The 12,845-nt window shown below is 44.0% G+C and overlaps 1 long non-coding RNA gene across 1 annotated transcript; it reads left to right on the top strand.

Moving 5' to 3' along the window:
- The first annotated feature begins 1,491 nt into the window (after window positions 1-1,491).
- LOC308238625 lies at window positions 1,492-11,415 on the top strand. The gene is made up of 4 exons (XR_013959593.1): window positions 1,492-2,139; window positions 5,148-5,274; window positions 5,939-6,034; window positions 6,705-11,415. It is a non-coding gene; the product is annotated as an uncharacterized lncRNA (long non-coding RNA).
- Window positions 11,416-12,845: the final 1,430 nt, after the last annotated feature.

Here is a 12,845-nt window from a genome sequence, read left to right on the forward strand (position 1 = left end):
TGTTCAAGTTGTGTTTCTTATAATCCAAATATTCTTCATACAAGGCATAAGTGGGTTCTCTGGAAGCAGATATTGTGATAAAATTTGGGGAGCAGGATGTTTATTGAGGATCAATGACTGTGAAGTGATTGGAAAATAAGTGACCGTCCCGCTTGGTGGCATGAACCGGATTCTCATTACTGAGTCTTAGTCACTATGCCCTCCTCATTCCGGGCTTGATTTATCCATTTACTATCACAACTGGGCGAGGCAGATCCCAGAAGCTCCTGAGTGGGTCAACTAATCCCACTCCTATTCCTCTCCGCCCTGTTGTATAACAGCAACCCTGCCTCATCCTCATGTGTCAAAGACCCCTTCAAAGACAGCAGCTCCTCTTCTTGCCTGCTGGTCTGTGAACACGTTCCCACGTGCTAGCTGTAGCTTATAATTAAACAGGAAACTTGCTCTGATCTTTGTCAGCGAAGTGTGTCACCATTGGGGATCAAGAGCACCAAGTCGCTGGAGGGTCGCTGCCAATGGTGATGGGTCATCACTGATTCCAATCAGTGGCACCCAGATCACGTATCTTCCGCACCGCAGAGCTGCTGAGGGGGACCTGTCGCTTCCAGCCCCAGGTAGCCAGGCCGCTCCACAGGCCACGAGGGTCTCTGGGAAACCAGTCCTCCGAGGTGAGGACTTCCACTTACAGGTTTTACACTTGAAATTAACCCCTTTGCAAAGCAAGTTCACTCTTTTGGGAATCATATTCCATTTGGGTTGAAAACGGAGTGAAGTAAGACAATGAGGTCGTTCTTCCCTGATTGTATTCCTAGTTAGGGCATGCGTTCAGGCCACAGCACAGTTGTCGGAAGTTGGAAATCATGGATGGACGTGAGGGCTGGGACTAGAGGGTTCTGGGAATTGTAGTTGTATGAAGGTGGAGCTCTGGGTCTCAGGATGCTGGGGCCTCGCAGCGTTCTGGGAATTGTGGTTGCTGAGGACAATGGCCTTCGTCTGGAGGCGTCATAACGCCCCTGCGTGGCTTTCTGGGAGTTTTTGTCTTCGCTGGGAGCCTATTTTCTCCGGGAGCGCTGAGGCCGCTGTGTACCCTGGGAAATGTAGTCGTCTGAGGACCGAGATCTCTGCTTCGTTCCGGGCGTTTTTGCGTGTGTGGCCGAGAGCCTTCTTTTCTTGAAGCGTGCTAAGGCGAGTGAACGGTAAAGTGCGGTTGTCTGAGGGTCCCAGTTTTTGTCACTGCTGGCGTGGGAAGTTCCGTGAGTCGTAGTGTGCGATGTGATGTCTGACTTCAACGGAACATTTGGGTCGCGGTGCGTCTTGGGGAGTGTAGTTCTCTCAGGACCAGCCTCTTCTGTTTCTGCGGGCATGAGGATTTCTGGGAGTTGTAGTGTGTGACGGGGTGCCTTCTTCCCACAGGTCGCTGAGACCGCGGTGGTTCTTGGGAAGTGTAGTTTTCTGTGGCCCGTTGTGTCTCTCCGCTCTTGGGATGTTGTGGGAGTTGTAGTGTGTAACGAGGAGCCTTCTTCCCACAGGTCGCTGAGACCGCGGTGGATCCTTGGAAGTGCAGTTGTCTAGGCCCGCGGCCTGGTCCGGGTGTCCGGTCCTCGGGGTTCCGAAAGGCGCCGTTTGCACTCCAGGGCGCCCAGTTGGAGTTTGTGCTTCTTGGGCCGGAGGAAGGTGAAGGCGCCAACCCGCCTGTGCCGGGATCCCCGCCTGCTGCCCTGGGCTGTAATCTCCCGGAGCTCGGAACCCGGAGCCCGGAGCGTGGATCCCGGAGCCCGGACCCCGGGGCCCGGAGCCCGGAGCCCGGAGCGCGGAGCCCGGAGCCTGGAGCTCGGAGCCCGGAGCCCACGCTGCCAGAATCGCATAGGAAGTGCCAGTCCTGTGACTTCGGCCAAAGAGCAGGTGTAGGGGGTGCAGGTCAGGCTGGACTCCTGGCCTGAAGGGAGCCCTCGCGGGCGCCCCGGGCTGCTGGGTTCCCTGTCCCCGTGTGACGAGGGCGGGTGGATGAGGAGCGACGGGAACCCCCTGAGGAGGAACCGGTTCCTGGGCCCCGGCCCGCGCGCTCAGGCCGCTCGCTCTCCTGCCAGCTCTCCCGGTCTGCACGGTGCTGTCCTCGGCCCCACAGGAGCCATGTCTCAGGTAAGCGGTGCTTCCTCCCTTTTCCGAGGGAGGCTGTGCTCCCAGCCCTTAGGGACTCCCTGCCCCGCCTCGCTCCTCCTTCAGGGCCTGGTTCGCACGAGGGTGGAGGGTGACGGGAAGCTGTTGCCGCGTGGCGGGGTTCCTGACCTGGCAGGTGTGTTTTAGGGTTGCGAGTGGGGAGCCAGCTGTGCTGTTGCCTCCTCTCTCAATATTCGAACGAGAAGTGCTTCATTCTGTGTCTGTTGCTCCAGCTGCCTTTCATTCACGTATTCGTCATATTTACATGAGCATCTACGTTCAGCATCTGCATCTGGTCTCCAAGGGTGACCCCTGGACCAGCTGTATCAGCTCATTAGACATGGATGTTTCTGAGCCCGACCCCCCCCCCCCCAAGGCCTCCTAAGCCAGAAGCTGGGGTCTGGGTAGCAGCCCCTCCTAGGGATGCGAACGCATGACCCTTTGCAGGTCTGGGGTGCAGCTGTGAGCAAGATCGAATCTCTGAACTCAGCTCACTTTTCGGACTTGAGATTCGGTTTCTTTAGCAAGGAACCCTGGTGGTGTCTGTGGCTAAACACCTGCCTGGCCATCATACTTCCCAGAGGTGAATAAGAAGGCCAACCATCCCAAATTAGTCCCTGTTTATAGGTCCACTGCTCTCTCACTTTTTTGTCATACTTGTGTCCAAATCCAGAATTCTGCTGGGGAGTCCAGCTTCCACCTGAGTTGAAAAAGTCCCACTGTTTCCTCTAGGAAGCAGCTTCTTTCTCTGTGACTCAGTAATCTTTATCAATTGTTGAGTGTAAAGTATAACCTATAACCCTGACACACATTTGAGGCTACTAGTGCGGGACCTTTTAACATTCCTTTTCACGCCCAACAGTGACAGGGGTCACTCAAGTGGTGGAAACCAGGGGCTCCTCGTTCCCTCTAACCCTGAGGGTGAACGCACTGGGTTCCGGGCTGGGAGGCACTGCAGTCCCGCCTCGGGAGGCCCTGATACTATGGGGCTTATCCTCCTTGTTGTGTGACGTCTCTAAAACGCTCTCCAAGTTTCACAGCTATTTCTTCAGGAATGGGAGGAGTGTGATATGCTTGAGTGTGCACGCCTTACTTCAAGGGCGTTGCTGCTGTCTGCTATAGCCAGTTATAAAGAGGAAAGTCTTTCCGAATTATGTTAAAAGAGACTGCTATTTTTTAAAATATATTTTATTGCCGAAACCGGTTTGGCTCAGTGGATAGAGCGTCGGCCTTTCTAACTCTCTATCCCTCTCCCTTTCTCTCTGTAAAAAAATCAATAAAAATATATATATATATATGTATATATATATATTTTTATATTTTATTGATATTTTACAGAGAGGAAGGGAGAGGGATAGAGAGTTAGAAACATCGATGACAGAGAAACATCGATCAGCTGCCTTCTGCACACTCCCCACTGGGGATGTGCCCGCAACCAAGGTACATGCCCTTGACCGGAATTGAACCCTGGACCCCTCAGTCCGCAGGCCGACGCTCCATCCACTGAGCCAAACTGGTTAAGTCTGCCAAGACTTTTTATAACAAATAAATGTTATTTTTCAGTTATTGGTATATTAATTTTGCTTATTTAATCTATTTATTCATTTTCATACTATTTCTTTCTTATGAAATCTAGACCTTTTTTTGAAAAATTTAAATGTGCTTGTTAAAACTCTGTGTCAGGTGTTTCTATATTCGCAGTTCCTGTGATTCGCATGCTTCCGTTTTCAGATATACTTTGCATCTGTTGCGGTGATTATATATTTTTTCTTACTCTGTTAAGGTAGTGAATATCATTGATTTTTTAAAAAATGTGAACCAACTTGGTCTTAATATATTTTGCATTTTATACTTTCTCCATATAGTTTGGTAATAGATTTAGGGTTTTCATCAGTGTTTTTGTGTGAGTTGGCTTTTGCTTATCCTTGCTTGCAGTATCCTTATTGGGTCTTGTCACCAAGATTATGCTGGTATCAGAAAGTTTAGGGTTATGTTCTTGCTTTAATATTCTTTTTTTTTTTTTAAATATATTTTGTTGATATTTTACAGAGAGGAAGGGAGAGGGATAGAGAGCTAGAAACATCGATGAGAGAGAAACCTCGATCATCTGCCTCCTGCACACCCCGTACTGGGGATGTGCCTGCAACCAAGGTACATGCCCTTGACCGGAATCGAACCTGGGATCCTTCAGTCTGCAGGCCGACGCTCTATCCACTGAGCCAAACCGGTTTCGGCTTCTTGCTTTAATATTCTGTATGAGTTTAGTAAAATTGGAATTATTACTGCATTAAGTGTTTACAGAATAACTGGTCAAGCCTTTTTTGTGTGTATGAAATTTTTAACTCAGGGGACCAGTACGTTTCACATGCCCAATGCATATGTTGTAAAATCATTAAGGGTAAATGAGTCACTCACAGAACAAGATAAAACAATAGATTTTAATGTAATGAAATATGACCAGTTTTATCATTTTTATTTTGCCAGCTCCTCTTCTGGTGCCAAATTTGAGGTTAAGTATTTTATTGGTTCAGAAGATTTAAAGTTGTGTGGTCCTCTTCTTGTGGGTTACATAGACACAAGGATGGAAGAATGAATAATGGCATTTTATCTCACAATGTGATACAAATGTAGGGGCGCAGTAGGCATTGTCTATGACTTGCGAGGCTCAGAATAATGTTCTCAAGCTCCAATAGTTCTTTTTTTTTTTTAATATATTTTATTAATTTTTTTTACAGAGAGGAAAGGAGAAGGATAAAGAGTTAGAAACATTGATGAGAGAGAAACATCGATCAGCTGCCTCCTGCACACCCCCTACTGGGTATGTGCCCCCAACAAAGGTACATGCCCTTGACCGGAATTGAACCCGGGACCCTTGAGTCTGCAGACTGATGCTCTATCCACTGCGCCAAACCGGCCAGGGTTCCAATACTTCTTTTTCTACATCATGGAGTGCTAACTGATTCAGTTTCACTAAGATTGTGCTTTTCCAGGAGTCAATCTCATTTGAACATTTATCTGTGGACTTCACCGAGAAGGAATGGCAACTGCTGGACCCCTATCAGAAGGCCTTATACAAGGACGTCATGTTGGAGAACTACAGCAGCCTGGTGGCACTGGGTAAGGAAGCTGGTACCCAGAGGACTTCATTGTGCCCAATACTTCGCTCTTTCTTTTTTCGTGGCTGAGAGTTGTAGGACTTCTGAAATTGTTAATGATTTTGGATCTAAATATAGAAGTCCAAAGTTTTTTGGACTATGACACCAGGGAAAGTATTTGGATATCACCTTCCAATAATGAAGTTTTTTATTGTGCAACCTCTGAGACTCAATAATCATCATAGTGGTATTGGTAGCACCCAATGTAGATAACTCACTGTATTCCACATACTGTTCATATATCGACCCCGGTAATCATTAGAATAATCCTGTGTGACAGGTATGATTATTCTCCTTCGTTTTTCTAATGAGGAATTTGAAGCAAAGAAAGGTTAAGTAACTTTCCAAAGGACTGACAGCTAGGAAATGAAAGAGCCTGGATTTAATTGAACCCTGACCCACTAGCTTTAGAGCCTCTGAATTGCTTAATGGTCTTGGACAGGAATCATAAAAGTCAAAGATTCTTAGACCCTCTTAGCCACCATGTCTTTGAGAATCACTTACTCTGTTGATATATAAATGGTTAGCTTAACTGAGTCTATTCTGATGCCAAACTTTACCCATTCCTCAGGGGCCATAAAGCCCAAGTATTCAAGGCCAAGACCTTTGTGATTTCCCTTGAATAGGGTACGAATTTATGAAACCTGATGTCATTTTCAAGTTGGAACGAGGAGAAGCACCATGGATAGAAGATGGAGAAGTTCCAAGTTCAGACTCTCCAGGTGAGTGTATAAGAATCAGGCAGATGGGAGACGGTACAAGTACAGTCTCAGCTGGTTATTGGGGTGGCTCTTTGAAATGTGCTGTAGAGTGCTCCTTTCAAATTCTCTAAACCTTTGACACCAGCTATCAAGTAAGTCATATTTTTACATGTGGCTTCTTGCTTTTGGCTAAAGTGAAATGGTTCCAGCTTGTCAGGGCCATGATGGCATCTCCCATCTGTCACACTTGGGCTTTGACTTTTTGTTTGGTTTTCTGCCTCCGGCATGTTACTCTCCTTATGTCCTCCCTTCTCCTCTGGTTGATGAAACTTCTGCTTTGTACATTTAAGAATTTTAACTTTTTCCTCGTTTTGGGTGTGTCTGATGCCCAGACAAATACCCATTGAAAGCCCACTGTGTTCAGTCTTACTGTATTAGAGAACAGTCATTATTCCTCCCAAAGAGTTTGTTCTTTTCCTCCCTTTAAAAAAAAAAAAATTATATATGTTCTTATTTATTAGAAAGGAAGAGAGAGAAAGAGATAGATGGGAGAATCAGTGATGAGAGAGAATCATCGATTGGCTGCCTTCTGCATGCCCCACACTTGAACCGTGACTTCCTGGTTCATAGGTCTATTCTTAAACACTGAACCATGCTGGTCGGGTTATAACCATGTCATTTTTCTTTATAGAACAAGACTTTCAAGTAAATAGTCACATGATGTGGCACCAGCGTAACCAAGAGAAGCCTAAAAATACGAAACAAGATTATGAATGTGATGCATTTGGCAAGAATCTCAATCTGAGCATAAACCTTGTTCCTTTAAGGAAATCAAACAATGAAGGTGATGTAGATGGATTAACTTTGAAAGGTCATTTAGATTTACTTCTTCCAAAAGCTGCTTGTGGAAAAATAGAACGAGATAACTTAAATATATTTGATAAATTGTTTCTCCATACCAAGCCTGAGGAAACTGATGAGTGTGATAAATATAATAATGTTAACTATAAGAAGTCACAGATTATCATATATCACAGAAATCGTTTAGGGGAGAAACTTTATGAATGCAGTGAATGTAGGAAACGCTTCAGTAAGAAATCAAGTCTCATTAAGCACCAGAGCAGACATATAAGAGAGATAGCCATTGGCTCTGGTAAATGTGACAAAACTTTTCCACAGAAGTCACAGTTCATTACACATCACAGAACTCATACAGGAGAGAAACTGTATAAGTGTAGCCAGTGTCGGAAAGCCTTCTCCCAAAAGTCACAGCTCACGTCCCATCAGAGGACACATACAGGAGAGAAACCATATGAATGTGGTGAATGTGGGAAAGCCTTCTCCCGGAAGTCACATCTGATATCACATTGGAGAACACACACGGGAGAAAAACCCTATGTATGCCATGAATGTGGGAGGGCGTTTAGTGAAAAGTGCAATCTTATTAATCATCAGAGAATTCATTCAGGAGAGAAACGTTTTGAATGCAGAGAATGTAGAAAAGCTTTTATCAGGAAGTCACAACTCATTACACATCTCAGGATTCATACAGGAACAAAACGTTATGGATGTAGTGATTGTAGAAAAGCCTTCTTTGAAAAATCAGAGCTTATTAGACATCAGACAGTTCATACTGGAGAGAAGCCCTATGAATGCAGTGAATGTCAGAAAGCATTCCGAGAGAGGTCAAGTCTCATTAATCATCAGAGAACCCACACAGGAGAGAAACCTCATGGGTGCATTCAGTGTGGAAAAGCTTTCTCCCAGAAGTCACATCTGATATCACATCAGATGACACACACGGGAGAGAAACCCTTTGTATGCATTAAATGTGGGAGGGCCTTCAGCAGGAAATCCCAGCTGGTTCGACATCAGAGAACTCACACGGGAGAAAAACCCTATGAATGCAGTGAATGTGGGAAAGCTTTCAGTGAAAAATTAAGCCTCACTAATCACCAGAGAATTCATACAGGAGAAAAACCCTATATGTGCAGTGACTGTGGGAAATCCTTTTGTCAGAAGTCACATCTCATATCACATCAGAGGACACATACAGGAGAGAAACCCTATGGGTGCACTGAATGTAGGAAGGCATTCTCTCAAAAGTCACAGCTGGTTAGTCACCAGAGAATTCATACCAGAGAGAAACCTTATCGTTGCAATGACTGTGGGAAAGCCTTCTCCCAAAAGTTACAGCTCATTAACCACCATAGAACTCATACCATAAAGAAATCATAAGCATGAAGTTAATAAATGTCTTTGACAGAGACATGACCTTATTGTACTTCAGGAAATGCAGTATGGTAAATCAGATAATGGTCACATATATCTGAGTGCTCTTTGGGGGGGCGGGGTAGGTAATTGAGGTTTTATAGGGAAAGTTTCAGCAGATTTAACAGATTATAGATCAGAAGTCATAGACAGGAATGAGCCTATGAAATGCAGTGTGTTTTAAAAACCTTTGAAATTATAGTGAAACCTAATACAGTAGAAAATTAACAGCAAAGAGGAATACTACGGATATCAGAAAGCCTTCCAGAGTGTAAATTTCATTACCTGTTAGAAACATTCCCACTGGGGTTAAGTCCTAGTCCAATGAGTAAAGGAAAGCCCCATGAATGTTGCACCTGAGGTAATCTTTTCGTCAAAAAATTACAGCTCAGTGTACTTAAGAAATGGCTCTAAGAAATGAAGTTCTATGAAAATAGTAAATATGGAACATTCTTTAGCAAATAATGTAACCGTATTGTATTTTGAAGAATTCATATTGTGGATAAACCTGACAATTTAAAGACATTGGAAATGTGTGCCCCTAGAAATAATGCTTTAAAGGGAAGCCATATTCTTTTTATAGACATGAGTACCAAAAATCCCCAGTTCTAAGTGGTTATCAGGTTTTCACTCAGAAGTATGAATAAACTGAATAATTGAAAATTCTAAATTAGGCATTTCTTAGTGAATTTATGGTTTTCTTTTGTCACATAAGGTGTTTCGTATTTTGAAACTGCATATGACAATGTAATTAGGAGCATGAGATGCACACGCTTTGTAGTGCCCCTGATGTCTGTCAGACACCACATGCCATTGCTTTTCTATCCTACTGATACTATAAAAATGGTAACTAATTAATATAATATGCGTTATTGCTAAGTAGTAATAAAACCACATCTCTTTTCCCTATGGTTTGTTGGTATATAAAAGGGGTCTGTTGTTCCTGACCTCGCTTCAGTATCAGAAGCCAATATTTTATATAAAGTCTTCTGCGTCCTCAGAGTCTGAGACTGTTTATATAAAAAACCGGTTTATAAGTGTTCAAAGGCAGTACCACAGAATTTCAATAGTGACTCATGCTATGCTGAGTGAGCAAAAGAAAGGAGGTGTGTGACCATTTTACTCAGCATTCAAACAAAGTGGCAGTAGAGCTGTACAAAATCTTTATCATTTTTTGTGATGCTTCCATGTATAAAATATGTAAAGTGTTTTGTAAACTAAGTACAGCTTGCATTTTAGTTTATTATGATGGAACATGGATTCTGTGAGTTGCTATTTTTGGTATTTCAGAAAATATTTTAGAATTTTCAAAAATTTTTGTTTTTAGAGATGAAGGGAAAAAGAGATTGATGTATTGTTATTTTCTTAGTTTTTAAATTTTATTTATTGATTTTAGAAGGAGGAAGAAAAAGGGAAAAACAGATTTGTGGTTTGTTATTTATGCATTCATTGGTTGCTTGTATATGCCCTTAGCAGAGATCAAAGCTGCAACCTTGGCCTATGGGGACGACGCTCCAACCAACCGAGCTACCTGCTCAGGACTTAGAAGAAAAGCAGTGTTAGAGCGATTTACTTACAGTTTTGTGGAGCACAATACATCACACTGAGATAGAATAGTTGAGACAAAATAGGAAGCATCATTCCTGTTTTGTGTATGTGTATTAATCCTAACCTGAGGATTTTTTTTGCATTTTTTTGTGTGTTTTTTTGTTTTTTAGAGAGTGGAAGGAGGGAGGGGAGGGGTAGAGAAATATCTGTGTGAGGAAGATACATCTATTAGTTGTTTCCCACATTCTCCCTGAACAGGGCCAGGATTGAACCTGCAACCCAGGTATGTCCCCTTGATTGGGAATCAGACTCAACACCCCTTGGTTTGAAAGCCAACACTAACCATTGAGCAACAGGCCTAATCATTCCTCTTTTACTACCTAGGTTGTTTCACTGACCTGGAGACAGTTCTACATTGCACAACTTCTATTGCATTCCTTTTAGTAAATGGATCTTTTGGAAGTCTAGCCTATGAATTTTGAGGTCTGTTGTAGTAGTGCTTTCTCTTCAGCTTTCCCTTGTGTGCCGTGAATCTTCTGACAGTTATCTCTGTATGGATCCATATGTTCCTGATATTTTCTTACAAGAACATTTTTTTTACAGATACTGTGTTGAAATTTGGGGAGCAGGATGTTTATTGAGGATCAATAAACTCGCCCAATACCAGATTTATCTGTATTAAAAAGCAGAATGTAGGTCAATAGTCATTTGATATCTACACTTGGGACCCCAGTAATTTGTTATGTCATTTATCCCAGCAATATAGTAGTAACCCAGTTTGTCAGTTTCATTGTGCTTGTTGGTTTACAAATACCGTACTACTAAAAACAAACAAAATATGGTACCAAGCTTTCAGATATTCATTAACTAGTCGTGACCTAAGTGTTGATTAACTCAACCATGGTCCTTGCAATTGTATGCATATTTTTTGCACCTCGCTTTCATTCCTGTTTAGTCTATTTTCACACTCATACATAGTTATTTTAAGATATAATTGTGATTAATAACACTCTTGTGCTGAAATGTTGAATAGCTAATTGTGGACTTAAGAAAGTGAAATCTGCTTATGGTATATCCTCATGAGACAAATACATGCCCATCATTTTTGAATACTTTATCTCTCCTCTTACTATATTTTGGCCTCCTTGAAATACTTGCAGTTCCTTGAAATTTCTACATTCTCAGATGCTTTTTGCAAATCTGCCACTGAAATTCCCTTGTTTCTTTTTAATGGCTATCCAACCTTTATGAGCCTGTATATGTATTTGTCACTGTGATATAATCATCGCATGTTTTATCTTTTCCATTAGAAAGCTGGAACAAGCTTGTCTATATAATTTTAGCAACTGAAGCTTTATATATAAATGTGATTGCTTATCGTAGCTATGTTGTCTACCACATGGAGAAGCATAATCTACAATGAGAGGAAAATTAAGCCATTGTGGAAGCAAAGGAAAGGACAGTGCTGACTGAGTCCCAGAATCTGGTTCTCGTCTTGATATGCATTCATCTCTGGCCATTCATGATCGCTGGGTTCTTCTGTAAGATATCCTCCTAATAACACTCCATGTTTGCTTCAGGTGTTCAAGTTGTGTTTCTTATAATCCAAATATTCTTCATACAGGCATAAGTGGGTTCTCTGGAAGCAGATATTGTGATAAAATTTGGGGAGCAGGATGTTTACTGAGGATCAATGACTGTGAAGTGATTGGAAAATAAGTGATCGTCCCGCTTGGTGGCATGAACCGGATTCTCATTACTGAGTCTTAGTCACTATGCCCTCCTCATTCCGGGCTTGATTTATCCATTTACTATCACAACTGGGCGAGGCAGATCCCAGAAGCTCCTGAGTGGGTCAACTAATCCCACTCCTATTCCTCTCCGCCCTGTTGTATAACAGCAACCCTGCCTCATCCTCATGTGTCAAAGACCCCTTCAAAGACAGCAGCTCCTCTTCTTGCCTGCTGGTCCCTGAACACGTTCCCACGTGCTAGCTGTAGCTTATAATTAAACAGGAAACTTGCTCTGATCTTTGTCAGCATTGTGTGTCACCATTGGGGGTCAAGAGCACCAAGTCGCTGGAGGGTCGCTGCCAATGGTGATGGGTCATCACTGATTCCAATCAGTGGCACCCAGATCACGTATCTCCCGCACCGCAGAGCTGCTGAGGGGGACCTGTCGCTTCCAGCCCCAGGTAGCCAGGCCGCTCCACAGGCCACGAGGGTCTCTGGGAAAACCAGTCCTCCGAGGTGAGGACTTCCAGTTACAGGTTTTACACTTGAAATTAACCCCTTTGCAAAGCAAGTTCACTCTTTTGGGAATCATATTCCATTTGGGTTGAAAATAGAGTGAAGTAACACAATGAGGTCGTTTTTCCCTGATTGTATTCCTAGTTAGGGCATGCGTTCAGGCCACAGCACAGTTGTCGGAAGTTGAAAATCATGGATGGACGTGCTGGGACTAGAGGGTTCTGGGAATTGTAGTTGTATGAAGGTGGAGCTCTGGGTCTCAGGATGCTGGGGCCTCGCAGCGTTCTGGGAATTGTGGTTGCTGAGGACAATGGCCTTCGTCTGGAGGCGTCATAACGCCCCTGCGTGGCTTTCTGGGAGTTTTTGTCTTTGTCGGGAGCCCATTTTCTCCCGGAGCGCTGAGGCCGCTGTGTACCCTGGGAAATGTAGTCGTCTGAGGACCGAGATCTCTGCTTCGTTCCGGGCGTTTTTGCGTGTGTGGCCGAGAGCCTTCTTTTCTTGAAGCGTGCTAAGGCGAGTGAACGGTAAAGTGCGGTTGTCTGAGGGTCCCAGTTTTTGTCACTGCTGGCGTGGGAAGTTCCGTGAGTCGTAGTGTGCGATGTGATGTCTGACTTCAACGGAGCGTTGGGGCCGCGGTGCGTCCTGGGGAGTGTAGTTCTCTGAGGACAAGCCTCTTCCGTTTCTGCGGGCGTGAGGCGTTCTGGGAGTTGTAGTGTGTGACGGGGAGCCTTCTTTCCACAGGTCGCTGAGACCGCGGTGGGTCT

Source organism: Plecotus auritus, assembly GCF_963455305.1.
Source record: "Plecotus auritus genome assembly, chromosome: 13".
Classification (NCBI taxonomy): Eukaryota; Metazoa; Chordata; class Mammalia; order Chiroptera; family Vespertilionidae; genus Plecotus; species Plecotus auritus.